General features: G+C 40.7%; 1 pseudogene; it reads right to left on the bottom strand.

Moving 5' to 3' along the window:
• Positions 1-2,275: 2,275 nt before the first annotated feature.
• Positions 2,276-2,680, bottom strand: LOC147239631 (neurexophilin-1 pseudogene; annotated as a pseudogene).
• Between the last annotated feature and the right edge of the window lie 10,534 nt (positions 2,681-13,214).

Below are 13,214 nucleotides of genomic sequence, written 5' to 3' on the forward strand. Positions count from 1 at the left end.
CTTTATATGCATAAATACTTTAATTCTGTCACTCCAGAAATATACATACAGTATACAGATGTGAAAAGAATTTGCATTTTATTCACAAACTATAAGCTACGTACAGAATCTAAAATAAAATACATAAAAACCGGTGAGAGGAAATTGTAAAGAATGGGAGTCAAGTAAATTTTTATTTTTTAACATCTCATTAAAGTATAAGCAGACAAAATATTATTTCTTTTTTTAAAAAATGAAACAGCACGCTTGGATTTATTTTTTTTTTATCGTGTTTAACACTCAATTATGACATCAGGAAGTGGAAGTGCGGCGGCTCCTGCGTTTGATTTTTGGGAAGAAAAAAAAAACAGCAGAGCGCGGGTTTGAACCGGTGTAACGTCTCCACTAGCGAGGATGTTTAAGCTAAATATAATGTATACGCAGTATTCTGGAAAAACACCACGGTGGGATACAGTGACTCTGGCGCCGAACATGGACCTGTATGCCTGCAGCTACACTTGAAGATGTTATGTAACGGTAAAACTCCTCATGACAAAGCCAAGTTCCAAAGTTTTGCGAGCGAATTGCTTCAAGCGACACAGTTAGCATCAGACGGTTAGCCCGAAGCTATTGGCGTCTGTCAAGGCGCCCACTCCCCACAGTTTTCCACAGGGGTTTAATTAATGCAGGTGAACATTACGTTTCAAAAGGACATCGTGAAGAAATGTGTGTGATTTAGTTAACGTCATAGTTGAGAGAAACAGTACTTTAAGGTTAATTTTACCGTATTTTTAGCTTTCCAAGTCAGAAACTTACATAAAATAGCGATTGGGCGAGTTGGTGACATACTCTTGACAATCTTTGTGATCAAACAAGACAAAAAAATTAACCCTTTATTGAACCTCTATAATTATCTCTGAGACCTGAGAACCACAACCTTCAGCAAGGGGGGGGGGGGGTGTCTTTTCCTTCTCCTGGGTGAACCCTGCCTCTCACCCTGTGTCAGCTGGGATAGGCTCCAGCCCTCCGCAACCCTTAACGTGTAAGCAGAATAGAAAATGCATGGATGGGTTAAGAGTTAAAGATCGTTTTCATCATTGAATAATCTGCCTATTATTTTTGTTTCATTATTTTCATTCTTATCGCTTTACTTTCATTTTGGATGGGTAGAAGAGTAATGGTAAATATGCTATTTGAAAAACTTTCATTTGATCAATCTCTTAGTTGTAATGCACTTTTGAAGGATCTGTTCATGTTTCATGTCCTTCATGGCGTTTTTGTAGTTGTTTTTTTTTTTAAAGTGTGATAAACACTTGTGTCAGGGGAGGACCACCATCTCAAACTTTTAAAATCCCTGCTTTACTAATTGTGAGGAAAATCTGTAAGTGAAATAACCCATCAAAAATCAGTCGAAATATAAACTCAATCTTAATTTAGGTCTGTTAATTTTGGAAATTACATTGTATACAGCCAATAGGAGGTCCTGCATTCTCTAAGAAAGTAAACCTAAAGCATTTCTAACACCTTCTTTCTTTATGGTTCTGATTAGTGATCATAATAATTCATGCCAGGAGAGAATTCACATTAATCGTTATCATTTTTATTTTTAAGTAGGACTATGTTGAGGGCCCCAGTTGGTTTGGAGAGATTCCTGTGATTTTATTTTTTTTTCAGAGGAGCACTCCTGATTTCATCAAAACAAAACCCCCTTTATGCTGTTTTAAGCCATTTTTATTCGGAAAACTACTGTGCATAATGTCAGGCAATAGATGAGGGATGGAAATCAGTACATGAAGAGTGCACAAACAAAAGTGTAAACTCCGTATACATCATATACATAAGGGTAATGTTGTAATTATAATATACCTCCTTTCCCAAAACAAAACATTTGAAACCTCTAACTTGACTACAAATGACCCAAATCTAGGATAAAGATTAATGACTAGAACTTGATCGCCTAAATCTTGACTCTGAAAAATGATGAAATGAGGTTTGTTGAACATTCTTGTCATATTTAGCTCATATTAGGGGAGGAAATGTATGCCTTTAATAAAAATCTTTTGAAGTATACCGCAAGCGAGCTATTGAACATTAGTTTGGTTAGTTATAATTCAATGAGTATTGCCATAGCCTTCTCAACCTATCCATATACAGTACATGTTCTTTACAGTATTAGGTTTACTGTCACACTTGGAAAAACATTTTTTTATAACAGCGAGTTACACTTCAAAATGATCCCATAGCTTCTCCAGATGGCAGTAGATCTGAAACACTATATTTTAAATTTGACATCCAGTTAACCTGTTGGAAGGTAGGCTCCTGTGTTGGGGATGCTGTAGTCCAGACAGACTTTTTGAACCAGCCTGTAGTCTGTGCTGTAGAAAGACACATAGATACAAAGGAGCTGGAAAGGCTTTGAGCACATCCAGGTGACCTGGCTGTGGGTCTGCTCCTGAGGACAGGTCTTGGATGGGTCGTAGTTGCACAGCATCACCTTCTTGTTACGTTCAGTTTTCTCATAGCCAACCCTGCAGTTGAATGTCTTGGAGTCTTTGGGATTGATCACACTTTGGCGCTCCAAGTCAAACTCCACCTCTTTCATCGGTGGTACAAGACTGACTGAGACGTTGCCGACTCCTGTGGAGTTATGGCGGAAGTAAACCCCGAGTGAGCCATTCCCATGATCCACAATCTTCCCCATTATCAGCAAATTCAGCTTGACTGTCTTGATGTTTGAATAAAAGTCCCCCCAGCTGACCGTTCCAGAAAATTTTGAATTTCCAGGGACTTTCATGATAGGTTGAAGCTTTATATTCAAGGACGGGTTGGAGCTTGATTGGGAGTTTCCTCCAAGTATTTCCCAGAGTCCCTGCTTTGAGAGAGGTGTAAAGGGAATGATGGGGAGTTTAGAGTTCTGTGTCAAAGTTCTGGTTTGAAGCGCCAAGTTCCTCTGGGAGGAAGGGTCTAATGATGACTTGACAAATGTAAAATTGCCATGTGGCTGGTCTTGCCCAAGAGCCAACTAGAAATCATAAGAGGAGACAAATGTAACATTTATGACAAACACAAGTGAATTATAAATAAAACAACTCATCTATCTTATGACTGGTAATGGACAAAGGTTTTGCGTTCCACCAAACACACCCAAATAAGAAAAACATGGATGAGATTTTTTGGCTTGGATACTTGTATTGCCTGTGCTTTGGAATATGGAACTACAGAACGTCATTTTCCAACCCTCCAATTCAGCTTCTTATCAGCAAATAGTATCAAATACCTGGAAAAATCCAGCTGCACAGCTAGTGAAATAAATCTAAATTGCAATATGGCCTACTGCATATTGGAGTGGTAGTTACAGGCTGCCTTTGTGTTCAAACACCATTTAAAATTTTTTTTTTTTATTAAATATTGTGGTAACGCAGAGATGACCTGTCTACACATCAAATCCATTTCATTGAAACAGGTCCCCACAAAAACAATCGTTTTAATGTGTTTTTTATTGAATATTTGAATAATGTGAAATGTGTTATTCTGTACAATATAGCAAATCATATCACAATTAACACTGTCAATATAATTATCAAAAATAGCAGTAATAGAATAAATTTTCTATACTGGGCTTTCAGTATATATATATATATATATATATATATATATATGTATATATATATATATATATATATATATATATATATATGTGTGTGTGTGTGTGTATCATATACTAGATCATGAGTACTATGACAGTGTAATAATTTTACAGCCTCATATGGTCTGAAATAATGTCCAGACCCATTAAATTGTTAGAAAATCACAGCTTCATACTTATTTCTCTTGCTTGCTGAATGTCTTCTGACCTGACACCTCTTGTGTTCTTTGCTTCTAGTTGGTTTACTTACCAAGCAGAAGGTTCCTTTCAGAAGTATCCAAACACAGCACTGCCTGGCAAGCATCTCTGTTGTGCATCACTGAAGATCCATCCACTCTCAGCTCAAGTTCATGCCACGTCTGTTTTGGAAGTCAGTGTAAGCTTTATACTTTCATTTCCATGTTAGGTTGTTAAATCCACATGCAACTCTGAGGGAAGCAGTGTGATCATCTAGATACTAACTGTTCCCTCCATCCACAGCATCCACACTGAGAAGCTTTCTCACATCTCAAGACTTTATCACCTTGTTTTTCTCTCTCTCTCCCTCCCTCTCCCTCTCTCTCTCTCTCTCTCTCTCTCTCTCTCACTCTCTCCCTCACTCACTCACTCAGCTCCCAGCACACACTCAGACTGTCTTCTTTCTTGTCTTTACCTGCTCATCCTCTTTATCGCCATCAGAAACATTAACCACTGAATGATGAACTAAGTCAGGCAGTGCTCCCAAATGAGAGTTCACCTCATATGAGCTGTAACACTACCATCTTGTGGTCAGATGGCATATTGCAGCACAAGCATCATCTGTGCAGACAAATGCAGTCACAGCAAAACACACACACATTCTTTCCTTAACAGCACAGGCACAATTTGGTAATAGGAGAGGTGTTAATTTAGCTTTATTAAATCAAAAGTGGAAAGAGTACAGGGACGCCCTGACGTCACCACGCAGTTGGATTCTGGAACATAGGCATGAGCGGAAAGCTCCGAAACAAAAAACAAACTAGGTTACAATCATGGAGGAAAGAGAATTATAAACTTAATAAATGTGAAAAAGACAGTTTAATGTCTCCTTTTTTCATTCTGTCTTGCAAAGCAGACTTGAGCATATAATGAGGATCCTTTGCACACCTACAGGTTGAAGCAGAAATCATTAAGAATCAAATCGTTTTGAATTGAAAATCGATTTTGAATCGAATCGTAGCCCCAAAAATCAGAATTGAATGGAATTGTAAGATAGTCAAAGACCCCCCCCCCACCAAGCATGTTTTGAAAAAAATCTACATATACAAGTATCAGATATCATTCTTTGCAAAATATTTACTCATATCAACGAGGCCCATTTGAAACCCTTTGTAAATATCATGAACGACATCTCTATTTGCAGGAAAGTTCTGAGCTGCTTTGGCATGCAGAGGATACGTATCTTGTGCCACAGAAAGACATTTATTCTTAGGCAGTGTGGAAGTTCTTCCAGTATGTCTCTTTATAGTATAAGTTGTTTGTACACACTCCCAAGACCAGCAGGATGAACAGGGTTATAATAAATCTCAGTCAATGTGTCTTTCATAATCAAGGAATAGCATAAATGATGGTGTTTGTTGCAACTTTTTTCTTTTATTACTGCAACCTGGGAAGTTTTATGCAGTCAAATTATTTTGAGCTACATATATTAATTCTGCAAAGGAAAATTACACACACAAAAAAACAATAGACCAAAAAAAACAAAAACAAAAAAAAAGGCCCTCGCCATTAATGACTAATGCCATGCAATTCGGCAAGTGTGATGAAGTCATCTCCAACCAGAAAGTCATACTGTCCTTGTCAAATGGTTTCTGCACCTTGGATTCCAGCCTTGTCACCATCTATTTTAAACGCCTGCAGGTAGCATGTGATGGCTGCAATAGAATTGTTCCAGAATCTTTACAGAAGTGGATCAAAGTAAATTTTTTCAGAAGTGGATCAAAGTGAAACATTTACAAGCATTCTGTGTAGGTTCTCATTCATCCAGGTCATCGTAGATCGAAGTGAAGTAAAATCTGGTCAACTGGACGTAAGTTTATCTTAAAGACGTTTCACCTCTCATCCGAGAGGCTTCTTCAGTTCTTCAGTTCAGAACTGAAGAAGCCTCTCGGATGAGAGGTGAAATGTCTTTAAGATAAACTTACGTCCAGTTGACCAGATTTTACTTCACTTCGATTTACAAGCATTCAAGCATTTCCTGCTGACATTCTTTGTGTTTATGGTTTGGTAGTTTTTCTTCTATTTGTAACAAATATATTCCCAATACTTGCACAAAACCTTATTAACACCTAGTGCCTCGGCAAATAAATGCGCCTTTTTGTTTTCACAACTATGCTGGCTGTAGCCACGCCAATCGTACAGAATGGTTCTTTTCCAAGGGAAACTGTGAGAAAAAAAATTACTCCCTATATCGCCCCTTGTGGACACTTTTGTCCCATAGCCTTTCATTAAAAGAACACCTTTTGATCCCCTTGCTAAGGAGGACATGAATGCGTGGGTTTTATTAAAAAAAATGTTCGCGCAAGATGCCGCGTTTTATTTTGCGCCTGTTTTATGACGTAATGGAGTCTGTGTGTCAAATATGAGACAAATTAAGTGGAGGGACTCATAACAAGCAGGGTTTGAGATGAAGGTTGTGTTTGTACTGGCTCAGTTCAGCTCGGCTCGGCTCGGGTTGGTACAGCTCGGTACTGCTCGGTATGGGTGTGTTTCCACTATCACTGGGTGCCACATCAACATGGCTGACCTCACCGGCTGAGTGGTCCCCGGCATAATTTGTGTACGACACAACAACAACAATGGACGACATGGAGGCAACGTGTGCCAGTTGCTCGGTCAGTGTTTTTTGCTTAAACTAAAAATAAGGAACGACAGACAGACAAGGCTTCAAGTGGCGAAACAGAACACCTAAGAAAAGTATAAAAGGCTTTACCAAGTGATCAACCAGTATTCTGCCGAGGCCAAGGTGATACGAAGTAGATAAATTCACCAAAACTTTTAAAAGTAGCAATGAAAGCACAATAATGTCACTGGAGCTCATTAATGCTCCAGTATTGACAGTAACTATGGTGACCTTGCTTAATTGGTTGGTTGCTCCCTGTTTTCAACATCCACTCTGTCTTACTGCTTTTGCTGTGTATGTGTGCGTCTCTGCCTGTAGTTACGTGAAGGGTTTCAACAACAGGTCTTGGCTCAGTATCAGTAGATTTCTTTCCCTGCTGTTTCATCTGTGCGGCTATGCGTTGAAAATCTTGACTCTAGATCAGTTCATGGTAATATCTGTATTACCAAATATTTAGTGTTTTTTTTAACTTCCTTTTTTATAAGTTTAAAGTTATTTTTTCCAACAATAAAGGACAAACACGGAAACATAAAACAGAGAAAAACAAAATCATATAGAACAGACAGGTTGACAAGGTTGACATAGGCTATACATTAGAACACATGGAGTTATCATTCACACAATGAGTTACACCTTTGAGAATATGAAGTCCACTTTTCCCAGTACTTAGTAAATGATTCAACTTGTAGTCTTAGGGTAAAGATCAGTTTTCCCATACACTAATGTTGACAATGGTGATCCAGTCATTCTTTGATGGCAAATTTGTCTGCAGCCATTTCCGTGAAATGGCCCTTTTGCTTGCAGCCAAGAGCATTTTGTAAAGATAGTTGTCCTGAGCCATAAGTCCAATTGGGAATTTCCCCGAGTACAGCATGATGAAAGAAAAATCAACTTTTAAACCTAGGATTGACTAAATTTCTCCAGTAAGTTCTTGCCAATATGGTTGGATAAGTGGGCAAGCCCAGAATATATGAAAGGAAAAAAAAAAAAATCCCCTTGGGCTGGGTTGTCTCACAGCAAGACGGTTCCAGGTTGGAGCCCAGGTTTGGCTGTTCTGTGTGGAGTTTGCATGTTCTCCCTGTACCTGTGTGGGTCCTCTCCAGGTACGCTGGCTGCCGGCCATAGACCGAAGATGTGCAAGTTAGGTTAATCGGCGACTCTAAATTGTCCACAGGTGTGGCTGTGAGTGTGAATGATTGTTTGTCTCTATGTGTTGGCCCTGCGATGGACTGGCGATCTGTACAGGGTGAACCCTGCCTCTCGCCCAATGTCACATGGGATAGACTCCAGCCCCCCTGCGACACCTAGCAGGATAAGTAGAACAAAAATGGATGCAAGTTGTTTTTATGAGATAGCAAGTCATAATTTTAATATAGCAACACAATTAGTCATTTTAGATAATTATGAAATAAAAAGCCATAATTTTTAATGATAATACCTGAGAGATAGAAAGTAGATTCATTACTGTTATGATCTCATTATTTCAATTTACTTTGTCAATTATGGCTTCATATCTCATAATTATGGCTTTCTATCCCATTATGATTGACTGTAGAATATATTCCTTAAGGCCTGATGAAACTATTTTTTTATTTAGTACATCACAAACCGCATATTGCCCTCTGTAACTACATTCACACACTTTCACCAAATTGGAAATTACTACATCAACCTTTTTCAGGCACTGGAAATCTTAGAATAGGTGTTGTGTCACAATTCACCAATTAATGCCATTCTAATGGACAATGTTCAGTTTAAACAGAATGGAATGGGGGCAAGTTGGTGGTTCAAAAGAAACTTCAGTCTTTGGTTTGGTGCTCATTGAAAGTAGAGCTCCATGAGAATATTCATAGATTGTTGTATGGAAGTAAAATGAAAGTGAAATGAATAGATTAATACAATGCTTTCATTCCCTGACAAACTGTGGAAGGCGGCCAAGGGTTTATTGAATTGAGCAATTGACGTTTGTTAGAAGCGGTGGTAAGTGCACCTGAGAAATGTTTTGCTAACAAGTGAACAATAGTGAAGTTGTCATTGTACATCTGTATTTCCAGTTGAGCAGGATTGGAGGCCAAATAACACGACATCAGTGTGACATCTTCTGAGTAACAAAACACACAATTACAGATACATTTGCAAGTGTCACACCATACGACGAGATCTCATGGAGACAAAGAGAAAGCACCAATTCCATAAATAACTACTTGTGATGAAACATATACACATACACAGTTAATAAGGAAGGATTTCCGAGAATGATCCGTACACTGGACTGATGGTATCAGCTATTTTCCCAAAACTTTTCTCCCACGTTTCTATCCATGAGCTTTACAACAAACACTGTGACACATGTGACTATAGACTCCATCTTGCCATTGGTAAGTTAATGATTTTTTTTTCATGACTTTGCCCATATAAAAGCCAGTTTATGCTGGATTAAAAAAAAAAAAATCCCCTTGGGCTGGGTTGTCTCACAGCAAGACGGTTCCAGGTTGGAGCCCAGGTTTGGCTGTTCTGTGTGGAGTTTGCATGTTCTCCCTGTACCTGTGTGGGTCCTCTCCAGGTACGCTGGCTGCCGGCCATAGACCGAAGATGTGCAAGTTAGGTTAATCGGCGACTCTAAATTGTCTACAGGTGTGGCTGTGAGTGTGAATGATTGTTTGTCTCTATGTGTTGGCCCTGCGATGGACTGGCGATCTGTACAGGGTGAACCCTGCCTCTCGCCCAATGTCACATGGGATAGACTCCAGCCCCCCTGCGACACCTAGCAGGATAAGTAGAACAAAAATGGATGCAAGTTGTTTTTATGAGATAGCAAGTCATAATTTTAATATAGCAACACAATTAGTCATTTTAGATAATTATGAAATAAAAAGCCATAATTTTTAATGATAATACCTGAGAGATAGAAAGTAGATTCATTACTGTTATGATCTCATTATTTCAATTTACTTTGTCAATTATGGCTTCATATCTCATAATTATGGCTTTCTATCCCATTATGATTGACTGTAGAATATATTCCTTAAGGCCTGATGAAACTATTTTTTTATTTAGTACATCACAAACCGCATATTGCCCTCTGTAACTACATTCACACACTTTCACCAAATTGGAAATTACTACATCAACCTTTTTCAGGCACTGGAAATCTTAGAATAGGTGTTGTGTCACAATTCACCAATTAATGCCATTCTAATGGACAATGTTCAGTTTAAACAGAATGGAATGGGGGCAAGTTGGTGGTTCAAAAGAAACTTCAGTCTTTGGTTTGGTGCTCATTGAAAGTAGAGCTCCATGAGAATATTCATAGATTGTTGTATGGAAGTAAAATGAAAGTGAAATGAATAGATTAATACAATGCTTTCATTCCCTGACAAACTGTGGAAGGCGGCCAAGGGTTTATTGAATTGAGCAATTGACGTTTGTTAGAAGCGGTGGTAAGTGCACCTGAGAAATGTTTTGCTAACAAGTGAACAATAGTGAAGTTGTCATTGTACATCTGTATTTCCAGTTGAGCAGGATTGGAGGCCAAATAACACGACATCAGTGTGACATCTTCTGAGTAACAAAACACACAATTACAGATACATTTGCAAGTGTCACACCATACGACGAGATCTCATGGAGACAAAGAGAAAGCACCAATTCCATAAATAACTACTTGTGATGAAACATATACACATACACAGTTAATAAGGAAGGATTTCCGAGAATGATCCGTACACTGGACTGATGGTATCAGCTATTTTCCCAAAACTTTTCTCCCACGTTTCTATCCATGAGCTTTACAACAAACACTGTGACACATGTGACTATAGACTCCATCTTGCCATTGGTAAGTTAATGATTTTTTTTTCATGACTTTGCCCATATAAAAGCCAGTTTATGCTGGATTAAAAAAAAAAAAATCCCCTTGGGCTGGGTTGTCTCACAGCAAGACGGTTCCAGGTTGGAGCCCAGGTTTGGCTGTTCTGTGTGGAGTTTGCATGTTCTCCCTGTACCTGTGTGGGTCCTCTCCAGGTACGCTGGCTGCCGGCCATAGACCGAAGATGTGCAAGTTAGGTTAATCGGCGACTCTAAATTGTCCACAGGTGTGGCTGTGAGTGTGAATGATTGTTTGTCTCTATGTGTTGGCCCTGCGATGGACTGGCGATCTGTACAGGGTGAACCCTGCCTCTCGCCCAATGTCACATGGGATAGACTCCAGCCCCCCTGCGACACCTAGCAGGATAAGTAGAACAAAAATGGATGCAAGTTGTTTTTATGAGATAGCAAGTCATAATTTTAATATAGCAACACAATTAGTCATTTTAGATAATTATGAAATAAAAAGCCATAATTTTTAATGATAATACCTGAGAGATAGAAAGTAGATTCATTACTGTTATGATCTCATTATTTCAATTTACTTTGTCAATTATGGCTTCATATCTCATAATTATGGCTTTCTATCCCATTATGATTGACTGTAGAATATATTCCTTAAGGCCTGATGAAACTATTTTTTTATTTAGTACATCACAAATCGCACATTGCCCTCTGTAACTACATTCACACACTTTCACCAAATTGGAAATTACTACATCAACCTTTTTCAGGCACTGGAAATCTTAGAATAGGTGTTGTGTCACAATTCACCAATTAATGCCATTCTAATGGACAATGTTCAGTTTAAACAGAATGGAATGGGGGCAAGTTGGTGGTTCAAAAGAAACTTCAGTCTTTGGTTTGGTGCTCATTGAAAGTAGAGCTCCATGAGAATATTCATAGATTGTTGTATGGAAGTAAAATGAAAGTGAAATGAATAGATTAATACAATGCTTTCATTCCCTGGCAAATTCTGGAAGGCGGCCAAGGGTTTATTGAATTGAGCAATTGATGTTTATCAGAAGTGTTGGTACGTTCCCATGAGAAATGTTCTACCAACATTGTGAATTAGTTTGTATTTCCTGTTGAGCAGTATTATAATTCAAATAAGTTTGACATTGTGTTTTTCTGTAAGTTATTGATGGGTTTGACATCCTCAAAGATAGAATAGGCTGTGGAATGTTTTTTTTTTTTTTATACCTGTCCTGTTCAGCAGCTGGGACAAGCAGCATCAATGTTCCTGGTGCCTTGTTGTACTGAAGCACTTTTACTCTGCATAGGAGGAATCTGATAAACTCCTCCTATTGCCATTTATGCTTAATTTTATTAGGAATTGTATTGGTTCATTGATAAAGCTACCGGACTGAGGCTCAGGAGTGGATAGAAAGAGAGAACAGGGACAGGAAAGGGGAAGACGGGAGACGGGGGGGGACGGGACAAAATCAACAACAACAACAATAGCAGAAAAAAACAAAAACCAAACAAAAAAACAAAGAAAAAGTAACAACAACAACAAAGAGGAGTAAAGAGAAGATAAAAAAAGGAAAAAACATTGGTTGCAGAGTTTCCAGTGCAGGCTTACCATTTGGTTTAATATAATTTTTAGATAAATGTCTGAGTGTGTGATTATGGGTCAGTTGTGCGCCACATGCGTGTATGTGTGTATACGCATGTGTATGTGTGTGTGCTACGGTTTGTCTTGGATGCTGTGCATAGCTGGCTGTAGCTGATGTGGGGGGGCCAGGACATCATACCCCCTGTCCAGAATAGCAGGCAGGTCAGGACCAGGCCACCAGAGCACCCAGAAACCCCCAGGACACGGGGAGCCCCAGGCCACCCCTCCCCCCAGGAAACAGCCACAGGCCCAACCCATGCCAGGACCCGTAGGAAAGCATAGGAGCAGCAATCTCCACCCGGAAGCAACCCACAGAGAGATGGGGCAGAGAGGACCCTGGTCACGTGGGGCGGGGCGGGGCACCCCCCCCCCCCCCCCCCCCACAGCATGAGCAAAGCCCAGGGGCAGAGGGCCCCTCTGGCCCGAGACCCGACCAGAGCCCCCCAAGAGGTCCACCAGCGGCGAGGCCAACACCCACCCACACCCCACACCCAGGCAGGGCAACCACAGCCCACCACAACGACCAGGCCCACCGCCCCCGTACAGGGCTACCCCCCCCCCCCCAACCCTCAATCCCCATCCCCTGTTCTCCCCCTCCCCCGAGAGCAGGCGGGCTTCAGGCTATAGGGCACCACCAGCCAGCCAGCCAAGACCCCCCACTCCCCTGAGAGGCCCAGCCCGCCTGCCAGGGTGAGCCAAAGGCTCCAACTCACCACCAGGTGGTGATCAGTTGACAGCTCAGCTCCTCTCTTCACTCGAGTGTCCAGAACATGCGGTCGCAGGTCAAACGATACGACTATAAAATCAATCATAGACCTGCGACCTAGGATGTCCTGTTGCCATGTGCACCAGTGGGCATCCTTATGTTCGAACATGGTGTTCGTTATGGCCAAACTGCGACTTGCACAGAAGTCCAATAACTGGACACCACTCGGGTTCAGGTCGGGCCTGCCGTTCCTCCCAATCACACCCCTCCAGGTCATGCTGTCGTTGCCCATGTGAGCATTGAAGTCTCCCAATAGAACAATGGAGTCCCCAGCCGGCGCACCATCCAGTACCCTTCCCAAGGACTCAAAAAAGGGTGGGTACCCTGAACTGGTGTTCGGCGCATACGCGCAGACCACAGTCAGGACCCGTTCCCCAACCCGGAGGCGCAGGGAAGCAACACACGGTCCACGGGGGTAAACCCCAACGTACAGGCAGAGAGTCGAGGGGCAACCAAAAAGCCCACCCCCGCCCTCCAC

This window comes from Aulostomus chinensis, chromosome 23 (assembly GCF_037954235.1).
Source record: "Aulostomus chinensis isolate RoL2024-O1b breed Wild chromosome 23, RoL_Achi_v1.0, whole genome shotgun sequence".
Taxonomy (NCBI): domain Eukaryota; kingdom Metazoa; phylum Chordata; class Actinopteri; order Syngnathiformes; family Aulostomidae; genus Aulostomus; species Aulostomus chinensis.